The sequence below is a fragment of the Lactuca saligna genome, chromosome 7, assembly GCF_052625555.1.
Source record: "Lactuca saligna cultivar CGN05327 chromosome 7, ASM5262555v1, whole genome shotgun sequence".
Classification (NCBI taxonomy): Eukaryota; Viridiplantae; Streptophyta; class Magnoliopsida; order Asterales; family Asteraceae; genus Lactuca; species Lactuca saligna.
In genome coordinates this window covers 155,956,574-155,962,927 of record NC_136423.1, presented here as the reverse complement: position 1 = coordinate 155,962,927, position 6,354 = coordinate 155,956,574, and positions in this window count along the sequence as shown.

Here is a 6,354-nt window from a genome sequence, read left to right as displayed (position 1 = left end):
ATACAAGAAGGAAAACATACTTGTTTAATTGAACTCCAATCGTTGTGAATGAAATACAGTGGGGAACCACAATTGTCGGTGTGGTGAGGGTGAGGACTTGAAGACGTCGACACAGTGACGTGAGGAGTCAGAGTCATAGTGGCTGATACCGGGAGCGAGCATGATTTTGTGAGGTCTCCGGTAAAAGCCAAAGTTTGTAATCGATTTTGTGAAAGGGTTGTTAGGTTTGTGAATTTATAAGATCAAAGCCTTTGTAGTTGACAAACACATTTTGACAGGGGTATACTCCATGTTTTTTTAATTGTGACATCAAGCTTTTGACATGTAGAACTGCAAATCGTAAAGCCTTTAAATTTTAGGATATATGACATCTTTTTTACGATATACACTTTCGTGTGTTAATAAACAAGGTTCGTCGCATCGTCTGACTCGCTGGTACGTCAACTTTTTGGGTTTGGTTACGGTTGGAACAAGAGTTTAATTGTCTATCTAAAATTGGTTATGCTTGGTCATGTTTCATTTGGCGATGTGTTGGTGGCAGTGGATTGTAGCAGAGTGTGTGCTTTGGAATAGTATGACTCCTGTATTTTATGACAAGTGTTGAGTAGGATGTTGATTGGGTTCCTACCAGTTAGTGGAATGATAGCAGTGTGTTTTAGGTTGTTGGATGTTCGTTGGGAGTCATCACGCTTGTGACCGGATGATGGAAAGAACAGTGAGAATTAGGTGCTGTTTGATTTTCTGAAGCAAAAATTCATGAAGTCTGCGGACCACCTCTGCAACCCTTTGCAGTAGAAGAGGTGGACCAAACGGCTGCAGACTATAATAAGAAGCGTGTTTATTTTTTTAACATCTGCATACTGCTGCAGATATTAAAAAATTAAAATAAACTAATTTTATAAACCGAAAATAGCTTTTTAATACGTAAAATTTAATAATGTATAACATTTCGGTAAAAATTAATGATATTTCAGTAAAAAAGAATGATATTTCAACAAAAAATAAAGATATTTTCAGTAAAAAAAAATATTTTATCAAGAAATTATCATTATTGAATATAAAAAAAATGAAAAATAAATTCAATAAGAATAAACGAAAAAAAGGGAAAAAAATGTGAAATAAAATTTTAATAACATATAATCAAAATTTCAGCATTAAAAAAAGAAGAAGAAGAGGTTGGAAGAGGTAGTACAAGTGCTGCGCCAAACAGAGCACGCGCAGAGGTTTTTGACTCAAAAGACTTCTAAAAAACAAACAGCTGCAAGATGAAAAGTGATGCGCGTGTGCTGCGCCGCGCAGCAGTAAGAGGTTTGAAGAGGTTTTTTTCAAAAAACAAACAGCACCTTAGTGAGTTTCTCATCCCAATGGTTGAATGGTGTCACGTAGTGCAGTGAGACATCGTGGATTTCACTTTTTAGAAGGGGCGACAGTTTTATAGTGGAGACCCATGTGTGGTTTGGTTAATCGTGTGTCATAGACGTGCATTGTGAAGTATAGTGTTGTCATTGGCAGCTCAATGACCGACAGGTTGATTCAGACAGTTGTAAGGTGTTGACTTATGAGAGAAGTCATGGTGGTATATTAACATCTCATTGTTGGGTTTCTTATTAGCGGACTTATGTTCGTTTTAGGATGAGGTTTCGTGTGATCTCTCCCTCTATATTACCTATGTCATAATTGTGTGCCTACTAGACTAGCTATGTTGGTAGCTGATAGATGGCTTGAATATTTTCAGGACTAATGATAATACTTGGGTTGTTGATGACCCATAGTTTTTTGGATTGACATAGGGGTATGGGTATGTTAGTTGAAATGCCAAGAGATTAGTGATGCGATGGTGATAAGTCTTTAGGATGTTTTAACAGATGGTTGTGCACCTGAGCTGTTGTGGGAGTTTAAGTGTCGCATAGGGTTTTCTATTAACCATGGTTATGCTCGTGGTAAACGTTGGTTAGTTACGACTTTCCAGGAAGTCAAGTGTATATTTGAGAACATTTATGCGGTTTCCAAATTTAGGTTGGGTTGGAATTCTTTATCGAAATGTTTTGAGTGTTGATATGTTTTTTAGGGGTATTCCTGATCAGGGACTTGGGGTAAGAATGATGAGTGGATGATCCTCATCCGTTATGGATGTCTTTAGAGTTGGACTATTGGACTCCTAATTTTGTGTAGTACATTCAAGGACATTGTTAGAAGATATAGTTATGGAAGTTCCTGTTTAAGTGGCTATGAGTTGGTTCTTACCGTGTGGAGAAAGAGGTAGTTGTTGCAATTGAGTGCTCCAAATGTCTGGGTGGTTTGTTGGAATCCGTTGGGTTACGGATGGCCTCTCAAGTTTGATATCGATGTATTGATTATGTTAAGTGGTTGGAGGTAGCATATGGATTGTGTTAGTGCAGTTTAAATTCTAACCACATAATATTTTGAGGGCGAAATCTAATTTAATTGGGGGAAAATTATAACACCATATTCCAAAACAAATTAACTTTTTCCATTTCTACGTGTATTGTTTGTTTCTATATGTATTTCACACGGGTCGTGTAGCTTACGACGTTACGGAGTCAATGGCATGACTTTTAGGAAAAATGGGTGTCACGCATGACCATTAGGAGGTTGTAAGGTGACACGTGTAAATGTGAGTCACGATGTGACATTATGAACCTCACGTAGTGAGCCTGGTTGCAGCCAAGCCCATGAATTTTAGGGTTTTCTCCATATTTAAGGAACTTCTCTCATAACCTTGGGTGAGTAACCAAGATTCAAGATTTATGGACCTTTGTGAGTAACCAAGATTCAAGATTTATGATTTCTTTTTGCTCGATCTAGGGTTCTATGCATGATTATCCATGGTTAGATGAGTTAGAGTGTTGGGACACCATAAATTTAGTAACTTTATGGGTCCTTCGAGTCCCTTGATGATTATATGTGGTGGATCTGAACTTTATGTGATGTTTGAGCCCATCCTTGAGGTTTTAACCTGCTTTTCTTGATAAATTCCCTAATTTGAATGCAAGCCTTGCATTGGACATGCAAGACCTTAAAGCATCGATTTTTATGACTTTTGAGGTGTTAGGATGCCTTCTGGAGGATATGGATTAGTGGAATAATGGATTAAGGGGTTTTACTCATGTAAATGTCATTTAGACAATTCTCACGACATGATGTTATGTCGTGAGGATCGAAGGACGACGATTATTTTGTCTTGAGTAAATTACACGAATGGTACCTATGGTTTGGGGTAATTTGCGTGCTTGGTCTATAACTTATTTTTTTAACTCGGAAGGTCCAAATTGTTTGTTTTTGTTACACACTTGGTCCCTAGTGTTTGTTTTTGTTACGTCATTTGTCCTGTCTTACATAAAACGACTATTATTTAAATAGGGAAAAATGGTGGTGTAGGTAAGGTAATGTGAGGGGGTAGAATTGGGGTGTCTTTATTTAAATAAATTTAAAAAAAATTAAGGGCAAAATAGTATTTTTTTTTTTTTAGTTAAGATAGGAACCAAGCGTGTAACAAAAACAAACAATAGGATTTTCCTAGTTAAAAAAATAAGTTAGGGACCAAACGTGTAAATTACCCTAAGCCATAGGGATCGTTCATTTAATTTACTCTTTTGTCTTTGAGCGGCTTATGATGTGACCCATAGATTTTCACGTCGTGAGAGGTAGTTGACCCGTTGACCGTTCACTTTTGGCATGTTTGACTTTAAGTCAAACTTGAAGGAGTTGGGCTATTGATTGATGTTCTGTCATGTTTCTTGTGTTAGAAGGTTTGTTGGATCATGTAGTGTAGAAAAGGGAGAGTGTCGCGGTGTTTATAGATTCTTCGATTCAGGTGAGTTTTCCTCACTATACCCGTGGGTCAAAGGCACCAATGTCGGCCCACTAGATTTGGCTATGTATTTATATCCTTATGTGGTAGGATGCAGTAGTAGTGGTATGTTGGTTAGAGTATCAGTAGGCTGATTATCATCTGGTTGTGGCTGTAGAGTAGGATCATCTATTCGGGTAGCTATCCCACCTTTAGTTACTTATGGCTGTGCATTCCATGGAGATTTTCTGGTAGCAGAGTAGTGTGTTGTGAGGGGTCTAGTAGGCGGTAGTGAGTTGTATGATTGGTAGTTTCCGATATTTATATTCCTACACGATCTGTTGATTGTTTATATGTCGACATATTGTAGCAATTAGGTTGAGGTAGCAGGCCAATAAACCCGGAGAGCGGTTGGGTTGAAGCAGCATGCCAACAAACCTAAAGAATGGTTGGGTTAAGGCAGCGGGGAAACAAACCTAGTATACATGTTGTATATATGTATTTATTGTGTACGGTATGTTGGAGGAACTCACGAAGCTTCATGCTTACCCAATTGTTATTGTTTTCAGGTATCATCAGTGATCATAGAAAGACGAAGGTGTGACTGTACACATTCAGGAGTAGCAATGAAGATTTCATATTTACTATAATACTTCGAGTTTAATTAATTTATTTTGGAACAATTGATTTTCTTAACTTAAACTGAATATCAAGAAAATTAAACTATTTTGGCCTTTATGTAATGGTAGTAAGTTTCGTGAGGGGTATTGCATGTCAACATTCAGAGGCCATTATTAGGGGTGAAGATTCTTGGGGGAGCTATTAGTTAGGATGTGTTGTTTATTAGTGGCTTAGCTATGAAGAAACTTGCCAACATTGTTGTTTCTATGCCCCTTCTCTAGATAGGTTTGATGTTATGGGATGAGTTCCTTTTGCTTTGATCTCGCATGGGTATTGCCAAACTATTCATTGGCTTGAGTGTGTGCTAACTCGTTCACATGTAGGAAGCAACAATGCTCTTTGATAAAAGATGTCATGTGTCGATTGTGGATATGGTTGTTTGTGGAGTTCTTTTCTATGAGGACATCCAATAGCAACTTGCTTCATTAATATTAGGTTTGATGCTCTAGGGTTATACTCAATGGTAGAAGCATCCTCATATGCTTTTGTGACCTCACATGCTTAATCATCCGTCTTGTAAGAGCACATCTTATGGGATAATGACATATGTGCTATGATTTTTTATTATGTTTGTGCTTTGGTTTTTCTTTGTGATACAATTTCAGCTTTGACTTTAGTAGTTTCACTAATAATGACATTATCCCTCCTAAATCCCAACATGTGTTGGCGAGTGCCTTTTTAATAAAATTGCCAAAGACATGATTTTTAAGTGTCTCCAAACACCACATGCTTAATATTTTCTTGTGACATTCCTATTGATGGCCTTGGCTAACATATGCTACCGTTGGAGTATCATACTATCCTCAAGTATCACCTTAAGATCACATTATTTCTAGTTGATAGGATATATCTTATTTGTCGTTTGGAGAGACCACAATACGTCGTAGAGATCTCTCGGGTTTCAAGTATAAACACAATTTGGTTAGGGACGTTATTTTTCTATTTTTTGGCATGTCAATGTTTCAGCCAAGAAAATGGCACCTGTTAACTTCATGATTGACCGTTTGGATGGTAGATCAATGCTTAACCGACTAATGTTTTGATTTTTGGATGTGTAGGATTGAAACATGCATGTGTGGATCTAGCAAAAGTTTCCCTCTTACGGCCTTGGGCAGTGAAGCTTTCACTGTAGGGCAGACCACTTTAAAATTTGTCTCATACAAAGTGTCAAAACAAGAGAAAACGTGCATTGCAATTCAACACACGTTTATACCTTTCCCATTAGATAATTTTGGTTTTTTGCACCAGATGTTGTGGAGCTCATGATTGGAGTCCAACGGATCATACATAGTAATGTTGTGATCCCAGATCTAGTATGTGATTTTCAAAAAAAATAGTTCTACTATTCGAAAAAGGGTTGCCGTGCAACTTATGACTCTGTTATGTCTATATAAAACTTTTATTAAGATCTTTATTTAAAACTTTAAACTAAAAAAAAAATAGAACTTATATACCAAAAGCTTAGGACCTAATCTAACTAAAACTTTTGAAGGACTTACTTAATAGATTTAGACAAAAAAAAATGAGAGGTATAACTATAGACAAAGGAAAACGTAGTACGACATTAGTCTCACATCCGCTCCATAAAGAAAATGGTGGATGGTTTATAAATCACACTTCTACATTTTTTATACGTGAATAAGGAACCAGTCAGGTTGAACTTGATTTTCTCATGAACCAAACAAGTTGAACTTGGATTTCTCATGAACCAACCCAGTTGAACGTGATTAAAGAATAAGCAACCAGATATTCACTGAACGAGACATCTTAGAATATAAAACAAAACAAATGAACTGAAAGCGGCACAAGATGTTGAGGATAAGAATAGGTTTCAAAATGTCAAAGCCAATGAAAGCTTGGTC